Raw genomic sequence first — 10,405 nt, 5'->3', positions numbered from 1 at the left:
TCCTTTCCTTTCCTTTCCTTTCCTTTCCTTTCCTTTCCTTTCCTTTCATCAAGTAGGCTCCATGACCAGCATGGAGCAAAATGCAGGGCTTGAAGTCTCGACCCTGAGACCTGAGGTGAGATCAATAGTTGGATGCTTAACCAACTTAGCCATCCAGGTGTCCCCAATTTCTTTTGAAAAAAACTTTTTTAGATATGTATTGTAATCAAACATTTTTCCCATTGTAGCTTATAGGTTACTAGGATAAAGGCAGTAAATGAAAGATGACATAATTACAAGTTATTTTTTTTAGTAAGATACATCCAATTAGCCCCTAAAATATAATCCATACAAAGATAGAGAAATAAGGAAAGAATTCTAAAATATACAATAAATTGATCAAGAAGTAAGGGAAGTGATTCTCTGTAGCAAGATTTAATGCAACAAGATGGTTATTAAAAAGCACTGCACATATTTTATGTATTTTTATTCAAATCTATTTCTATATATTTCGCTTTCATAAATGTGTCCAAAAACTATTACAGGTAAAATATTGCTGGTTAAAATTTCAAGCTTGATCTATCTTTGTATGTTTTTATTCAATATTGCGTGTGCTCATTTATTTACTGAAATAGTTTTTCCACAAATATTTATCATTTGCTTTCTATGTGTAAAGGAATATTTTTAGGTACTGACAAAAAGCATCAAATTTCCAACTTTGAAGCATTCGTTTATTTTCAAACTTTTCAAAAGCAACTGGGTCTCTGAGCGTCAGTTTAATAATGCTTTTTAGCATATAATTATAGATTATATTGTATAAGTGACTAGAGCTTGTAAACTTTCATTGCATTGTTGAATTTATTTGCTTGATTTCTACATGAGGTTCACAGGTGACTGTAAAATTGCTTTAGTGGGGATTTCCTTTAAAGTGTTGCAGTTGCTAAACAAATTATTTGATTGTGTGTGTGTGTGTGAGAGAGAGAGAGAGAGAGACAGATAGAAACAGAGAGAGAGAGAGGAAGAGAGAGAACCAGAAAACCCATGGGTGGAGAGATACCTTAGGCTACTATGCCTAATTATTTTCATATAGGTTTCAGGCAACTCTATCAAAATGTATTTTGTAATGTAATTAATTTGTAACTGCTAAATTATATCATATTTATTGCCTGTAGAACCATTTACATTGTCATCTATTTAGCTCAAGGGTCATCTTAAATTAATTTAGCTCCTCTAAATAATAAGCCTACTAAATAGATTAATTTCAGGGTTATATGTTAAAAATGATTACAGTTTTAAATGTAAAATGTCATAATTAAGGAAAATAGTTCTCCAAAAATGATTTAACTGATACTTTATCAAAAATGCCAAACTCTCCTAGTCCCCTGTTATTTCTAACATTATTTGATGACTACCTCTTTTAGCACACTGCTCAGTCTATATATATATAGAGAGAGAGGAGATAAATATATATACATATATATATATATATATATATATATATATATAGAGAGAGAGAGAGAGAGAGAGAGAGAGAGACAGAGAAGAGATAAGAGTAATAAAATACTAAAATACTGAACCTATTGATTTATGAATTAAAAAGTAACTATATATAAAAGTACAGGATGTTTTTGGAACCTCCTAGTCATTTCAAAATGTGAGAAATTTGATGCTGATTCTAGGTAGTACATTGCTTACTGTTGAATTTACTCAGCATTATAGACCAGGATTACCTCTATTTATCCCTAAAGTTAGAGAAGTCTGAGAATTAAGTCACACTGGACAATGCTCATAAGGAAAAAGAAGAAGAAAGTACTATTTCAGAAACTGTATTCAAAATGCTTATACTCACCTTTTCCAAAATGTCTTCTTTCAATCCAAGCTAAGAGGCTTTGGTAGTTTCAGTAGAATATTTCAACTAAAAAGTAAATAGTAATGTACCTTTGGGGTAGATTTCTATCTTGGGGTGCTTGAGCTCACTCTAACTAGGGATTGGATTCCTCTTTGTGCTTTCAGAATAAAATCTGAAGGTTTTCTCTTTTTTTGTCATCATGCAGTTCTTCAAGAAAAGTAGAAATTATTATAGAAAAATGTTATTCCAAGAAGAGGTTGTCATGCATAAATAATGATCTAACGGAGAGAAACAAATCTTAAAACCATATTGTATAAATATGTCAGGAGCTCTATAGATGAATTTTGCTTGCTTCTTCTAGGACTATAATGACAATTCCTCCTTTTTCATCCCCTTCTCATGCAGCTCATTTCTGAGGAGAATTATTGATATGAAGTGCTCATATCAATATCCAAAAAAAAAAAATGATGCAAACACTCTTGCTGATAACATACACATGCATTGTTTCTTTGGAGTGTCCTTGTTTTACCTAAATTAATAGCCATAGGCTGAAGTTTTCTGTAAGTGTTCTCTGCCTCCAAATGTCACACCAAGTGGCTTTGTCTAGACCCAACTTGGTTTTGAAACAAAAAGAGTTTTGCTTTATTCTTCCGGTTAGTATGGAAGGAAAACAGTTTTTATTCAAATTAGAATCCTGAGATCCCAGACGTAACTTTGTCCATGGAGGAGAAAAGAGGTCATCCAGTGGAAGGACTTACAGCATGGATTCTGAAGCTGTATGAACCGAATTGGAATCCTGGCTCCAGAACTCGATTGCACTGTGACTTTCTGTGCTCCATATTTCTTGCCTCCAAAAATGGATGTGGTAAGACTACCCTCTTCACAAAGCTGCTGTAATGTCTGAATGGGTTAAAGCTTATCAAATGCTTAGAATAGTGCCTAACAAATGAAAATGCTGGCAGTGTTTTTGTAGCTACCTGTATTGTAATTTCCTAGATGATTAATTTTTGAGAAATTTAGGAAGACTTCCAGATACTTCAATTTAGTTTACCAAAATTTTCCATTTGGATTTGAACCCTTAATTCCAGCCTATTATTAATTACCATTTTCTCTTGATTTGTTCTTGTACATTAACTTCCCTCTAGGACCTAGAATAATTTAAATAATTGTCAGAAGATCTTTGAGGCCTAGCAATATATTTACTATCGCTCAATAATGTAAATTGAGACCTGAAGTAAAGGAAAACATTCTTCATATTCATGGTAGTATATATTACTGGATTACATTGCTAAATTGCACATGGTTTTTAGGATGTTTGTAAAGATTTTCTACATTAGGGAAACATATTTCTTTGCCCTGTTCTTTAATACCTAAGACCCTACCACTTAGGATTCTTTCTGCCTAATAGACACAATAGTGTCCCCTTATCTACAGTTCCATTTTTTATGGTTTCAGTTTACCCGCAGTCAACGGCAGTCCAGAAACAGATGATTCTCCTTCTGACCTATCGTAAGAAGGTCAAAGGTAGCCTAAAGCTATGTCACAGGGACATAGCTTTCATTCACCTCACTTCATCTCATTACAGAGGCATCTTAGCCTCTCATCATCACAAGAAGAAAAGTGAATACCGTGCAGTAAGACATTTTGAGAGAAGGACCATATTTACATAAATTTTATTACAGCATCTTATTGTAATTGTTTTATTTGATTTGTAGTTATGAGTAAAATTGTTGTTAATCTCTTATGGTACACTAATTTATAAATTAAAGTTTATTATAGGTAAGTATAGGAAAAATGTAGTGTATATGGTGTTTCATTCAATCTATGGTTTCAGGCATCCACTTGGGCTCTCAGAACCCCTGCATATAATGGGAGTCTATTGAACTATGCTATATAACTTTGTGCTCATATATAATATACATATAGAAAAGTACACATATCACAAGTATTTTCAAAAACTGAATATGCTTTGTAATTTGAAACTAAGTCAAGAAACCGGTGATTAACAAACCTGAGAAACTCCCTGATTCTTTTTTAAAAAATATTTTATTTTATTTTTTATTTATTCATTCATTTGTTTGTTTGTTTATTTATTTATTTATTTATTTATTTATTTATTTAGAGACAGAGTACAAGTGGGGGAAAGGCGGAGAGAGAGGGAGACACAGAATCTGAAGTAGTCTCCAGGCTCTGAGCTGTCAGCAGAGAGCCTGACGTGGGGCTCGAACCCACAAACTGTGAGATCATGACTTGAGCTAAAGTCAGACACTTAACCAGCTGAGCTACCCAGTAGCCCCAAAGCCCCTTATTCTTAATCCCAGTCACTAAATCCACCCCACTGTGATCATCTCTGACAAGATAGACCAGTTTCACCTAACGTTATATTTAGTTAGGACCAAACTTCATTCTCTGTAAGTGAAATCTTTGCAAGATGTACTTTGATCATTCAATGACATTTTTGAGATTCATACATATTGTAGGATGTAGTTATGGGATTTCTTCTTATTGATCTGGACTCAGGAATGTTTCCCTGTATAGAAATACCATAATTTATCATTTTAGTATTGGTGGGCAATTGAGAAGTATCCAATTTGGGGCTTTTTTAAAAACAAAAATGTTTCTCAGATTTTAGTACATATTAGTATTTGTTATATTTCTAGAAGTGAAATTATTTCAAGATTTCTCAACCTTGGCACCGTTGATACTTTGGGGCTAGATAAGGCTTTATTGTGGAGAGTGTCCATCATTCCGTAGAATGTTCAGCAGCACGTGTGACCTCTACCCACTGGATTCTCGTAGCACTTCTCTCTTTAGGTATGACAGCAAAATTTTTCTCCAGAGATTACCAAATGTTCCCTGGTGGGCAAGTTGCTCCCAGTTAAGAAACATTGAGTCACTGAATTATAGAATGTGCATGGGTTCAGATGTAGTAGACAGAGTCCAATAATTCTCCAGAGTTACTGTACCAATTCAACCCGTTAAGTGTGTACGAGTGTTCTATTTGCTCTAAAATCTTGCCAAAATCCAGTGCCTTCAATTTATTTTGTATGTAATTTTAGCCGTACAAGTGGATATGTGTGGCGCATTATGTCGGGTTTGATTCGATGACTAATGAAGCTGATCATCTTTTGAGGTATTTATTAGCCATGAGTAACCGCCTTTGTAGAGGGTCATTTGGCGTGTTTTACCTCTCTTCATGCTAAGACAGCTGCCACTCCCTTACAGATTTGTAGAAATTCTTGAAGTGTTTTGGGAATTCGGCAATAAAAAATGTTAAAGGTCTGTAATATGCCTTTTCCCTTTCTTTGTAGTATCTTTTGTTGAGTAGATACCCTTAATTTTAAGAGAGCCTATTTTACCAATTTTTTTGTAATGGTAAAAAAAAAAATTACCTTATTTAAGATATACTTCATATATGGATAACAAAACTATTCAAAGACTCCTTTAAAAATTTTGTTGCTAAGGTGGAGGAAAACCCTGGGGGGATAAAGAGAATGCCTCCCAGGCCCAAAGTCTAAAAATCTTGCCAATTGCAAAGCATGGGAGTCTTTTCTTCCGTTAGGATTTAAGCTCTCCTCTTTGGGCTGTATTAAATCTCTCTAGTATTAAATCTTACTTCACTGGTTACCACATAGTTCACAGCTAGGAGACTTGCCTAGTAACCTGTATTTTACTTTTTTAACACGGGTGTGAATAACGATTACTCGAAGAAGAAGAACAACGACAAAACTTTATTGCTTTACTTTTTAAATTTAAATATTCATCTGCCTGGAATTTATTTATCGTGTATAGTTGGAGGAAAACTGTGCAGATACCTTTTTCCCCATTTGGGTTTCAATTAAACCAGCAGCATTTATTAGAAAGAATATACTTTTACTCTGCTGTTTCAGGACTGACTTTGTCATAAATCAGGTGATCTTATAGTTTTGTTTACTTTGTGGACTTTTCCATTGGATGGGTCATTATATAATTGCATGGATATCTCACTTCAGTAATGGTCTATATTTATAATAGGAAATCTGATAGTGTAAGTGCTCTAAATTTATGCTACAGATTACCTTGAGAATTTTTTTTGAAATTTTTATGTATTTATAAAAAATTATTAATTTTCAGTGGAATGGTTTCGGGTTTGTATTAAATTTGTAGATAAGATAATGGAGAATTGATATATTTTTGAGAAAGTCAATTCATGAATAAGCTATATCTTTCTATCTGTTTTGGTCTTCTTTTTCAATAATATACTGAAATTTTAATTCTGATTATTTTAAGGTTTTTGTTGTCTTCTTAATGTTGTGACAAGTGTATATCTACATATTTTTACATTTCAATTTCTATTTGTTTGTTGTTGGCAGAGTATAATAAAACTTGGATCTTGACCTTGGATACCGGAATCTTGCTTAAACAGATTAACCAAAATGCAATGATAGGTACATAATTATTTCATCTGCAGTGATAATAAATTTATTTTCTCTTAACATTCCTTATGATCTTTTATTTTCTATACTTGCTTTGACTTCTTCCAAACATCAGGCTGTACGGGAAGCCTGGGTGGTTCAGTTGATTAAGCCTCTGACTTCAGCTCAGGTCATGATGTCATGGTTGGTTCGTGGGTTCGAGCCCGTGTCGGGCTCTGTGATGACAGCTCTGAGCCTGGAGCCTACTTTAGATTCTGTCTCTGTCTCTCTCAAATATAAAATAAAAAACAAAAAGAAATTTTTGTAAAATACCAGGCTGAAACTATTGACAGTTCACTTTAATGATATTTGTGATAGATTATTCATTTATCTATTTATTCATTCATTGTAAAGGGTATGTTTTTAAAAAATATTTTAAATCATGAATTTGTGGGACTTTTTCAATTTGATGCCTTGCCCTCACATTTATAAAGGTGATCATGTGGATTTTTACATGTGTATTCATCCAGATCAAGACATAGTCAAGGTAAAATGTCCTTTGGTAAATGTTTTTGTTGTGATTGGCTTCTCTGTTCATGTGACTTGCTTAAGTTTATTATGGTCTTACCATATTTGAAAAGTAGTGAATATGCTGATTGTTTGCTAAGTAAAAATAGAATGAAATTTTAATAAAAAAATAAATAAAAAAATAGTATAAATATCAATCATGTTATATTTTTTATGTATTTGAATATTCTACTTATGTTTTGACTACATTTCATCTTATTTTATAAGAAGAGAAAATATTTGTCTAATTTTTACTGTCTTGAATGCACTTACAAGGAGTTTTTAAAAAGACGGCCTCATGTAAAGTCAGGATTTTTTTTTTCTTTAGAAGAATCTGTGCACAATTAGTATATTTTATTCCTTAAATATTTGAAAGACTTCACATGAGAATCAATCTTTGCCTTGAGATTTCTTTATTAGTAGCTTTTTAGTAATGAATTTTACTTTTTTGCATAAGTATTAACGTTTCACATTGCCTGTTTATTTTTCTATAAAATGGGTACATTGTAATATGGGGGGACTGTGCTCTCTTTGCTCAAATTTTTAATTTATTTATGTAAAGTTGAGCATAACATCCCCCCTCTTTTTTTTTTTTTTTTGTTCTTTTTTGTTTTGGCTGTCTGTAAAATATGTAGTGATGACCACTTTTTTTTTTTTATTAATAATTACCAATATTGGTACCTACTTTTTTTAAATTAATGATCTGTTTTCTCTAATGATTAATATATTTTATTAATCTTTCAAAGATTCACATTTGACTTTGTCAATTTTCTGCAGTGTGTTTATATTCCTATTATTTTATTGAAACAACATCCAAATATACACAAAGCAAAATGTAAAATTATAAGCATACAGTTTAATGAATTATGTGTATACACATCCAGATCAAGACACATTCAAGATACAATCCCTTTGCTAACTATATATGGTGTAAATATATTATCCAATTGTGTCACCTGTTTAGTAATTTTTGGTCAATTTCTATGCTATTGAGATGCACCTTGCTTATAAAAATACTCCCCAGTTAAAAAATATTATTTAAATCCTGTTAACAAAGTGTTATATTTGTTTCAAGTGGACAATTTAGTGATTCAATACTTCCATAAAACACCTGGTGCTTATCACAAGTGCACTCCATACTCACCATCATTTATTTAACCCTTCCCCCCATCCCCCTCCCCTCTGGTAACCATCAACTTGTTCTCTATAGTTATGAGTCCGTTTCTTGGTTTGCCTCTCTTCCCCACCCTCCCTTTATTTGTTTCTTAAGTTCCACATATGTGTGAAATCATATGGTATTTGTCTTTCTCTGACTGACTTATTTTGCCTAGCATAATATTCTCTAGCTTCAACCACGTCATCATGGATCAGAAGAACAAATATTTGTTAAAATGTCTATACTACCCAAAGCATTGTACACATTTAATGAAATCCCTATCAAAATACCACCGGTTTCACAAAGCTAGAACCAACAATCCTAAAATTTGTATGGAATCACAAAAGATCCCGAGTAACCAAAGCAACCTTAAAAAACAAACAAACAAACAAAAAACAAAACAAAACAAGTAAAAAAAAAGGTGGAAGCATCACAGTTCCAAGTTATTTTACAAAGCTGTAGTGATCTAACCAGTATGGTACTGGCACAAAAATGGACACATAGATCAAAGGAGCAGAATAGGAAACTCAGAAATGAACTCACAACTATATTATTAATTAATCTTTGACAAAGTACAGCAGGTTTTTATATTGCTCTTATACTATGTAATTTTGCTAAATTTTCCTTCAAATTATTTCAATTTTCTTTTATGTTCCTTAGAAATACCTGTGCATGCAATGATGCAAAATATATAGTGTATACAAAGGCAATGTAGTGTCATCCATCTTTAATTGTTATGACCTTTATTTATTTGTATGCCCTACTGTATTGTGTAAGACGTCCTATTATTAGCACAATAATGAATTCAAACCATGAAAGTAGCTATTCTTGCTTTTCTCTATTTCCATTAGGGGAAGATATTGTGTTTCTCAACATAAAGTGTGATGATGAGTGGGATGTTATATTTGTTTGTTTCTTTAGGGAAATCCTTTCAAGTTGAAGAAATGTTCCTCTATTTTAGTTTGCTGATTAATAGATTTTAAAAGGCTGAAGTTCCTAAGACGATGTTCTCTGATCATAATGCAAAAGCTAGAGATGAGTATATGTGTGTGTGTATGATACATCTATATCTATCATCTATCTATATATCTATCGTCTATCTATATCATTTATCTACAAACACAACAAATACTTTTAAAACGCTTGCAAGAAAATTTAAACATATAATTTTAAGCTATGCATGGGTTAAATAATTAATCAAATGGAAGTCATAAAATAGTTGGCAAAGAACAATGAGGCTATGACATACAAACCTTGAAAGACAAAAACAAAATAATGCTTACTGGGCAATAAATAACCTTAAATGCATATGTTAGAAGCAACCAAAAAAAGAAAAAAATGGCTTAAAATCAGTGATTTAAACTTCAATTTCGAGAATATACAAAATGAAATAAAAATCCCAGTAAACAGAAGAAATAACACACGTGTATTTTATAAATATACTTTAAAACAAATGGAGTTTTCCAATTGTGACCATGCTAGAGAAGCCGATTCTGCACATACCCTCCCACTATCCACAGCTATGAATCTGAAAAATTGATCTGTATTCAACAGTTAACAGTACAGGGCTGCAGTCCCTGAGAGGAGGGAAGCACTCCTATTGAGCACCTCTTTCAAAATGGATTCTTCCTTGGGCGCCATTTTCTGAAGTGTTGGTGAGACACATAGAACTTGTGAACAAAGAGGTGGGGGAGGAAGCAGAGATCAAAGTTCAGGGGTCCTAAGGCAACTGAAATGTGAAGGCCAGCATCCGTGAGGCAAAGAAGTTGACAGCCTGGCTGTCACCTTTCGGTATCATCTGGGACTTCTCTTTGCTTTTCCATCGGGCCCTCAGGGTTCAGCTCCTCAAGATGTCTCTCGGCTCCGATTCCCTTCCGTCAGCCTCGGAGAACTGCATCCCGAGCGTCTCACAGGGGTTTTCCTTCGCTCCCCTTTTTCCTTCAGCCCTCTTCACGCCCCCTCTGCCTGTGCTCGGCTGTGGCTCTTCTTTCGTGACTCCTCCGGCCGCTGGCTCTTTCTGCAAGTGTCTCTCGGTTCTTCGGTTCCGTACAATCTTCAGAAGGACGTGCAGGCCCAGCCTCAGCCCTACCCCGTCAGTTCTGCAGGCCTTGCCACAAACTTCCACCAGAGCACGTGGTGAGCCTGTGAGCTGGAAACTGGCATACATTTTATTTACATCTAAGGATTCTTAGGATTCTGAAACTTCCTGCCAGAACACTCTTGACCATTATAATTGTATAGGAAGTTAGCCAGCTTTTCTTCAGTCTCTGGCTTCTCTCTCTTCCACCGGCTGTTTAGCCAAAAATGAAAGCAAGCATATGCCTTTCCATTCCTTTTTTTAACTTTCTGGACTTGAATTTGTCTAGGATTCTCTGCATCTGAAGGCCCAATATGGCGTTTAAGTGCTGTGCTTTCTAGGTTATCCTGCTTTTCTCGTTGTTAAATCCGGAGCAAAATTCT

The sequence above is a fragment of the Panthera uncia genome, assembly GCF_023721935.1.
Source record: "Panthera uncia isolate 11264 chromosome A1 unlocalized genomic scaffold, Puncia_PCG_1.0 HiC_scaffold_17, whole genome shotgun sequence".
In the NCBI taxonomy this organism is placed as follows: Eukaryota; Metazoa; Chordata; class Mammalia; order Carnivora; family Felidae; genus Panthera; species Panthera uncia.
The sequence above is the reverse complement of the archived record's forward strand: the minus strand, read 5'-3'. Positions refer to the sequence as shown.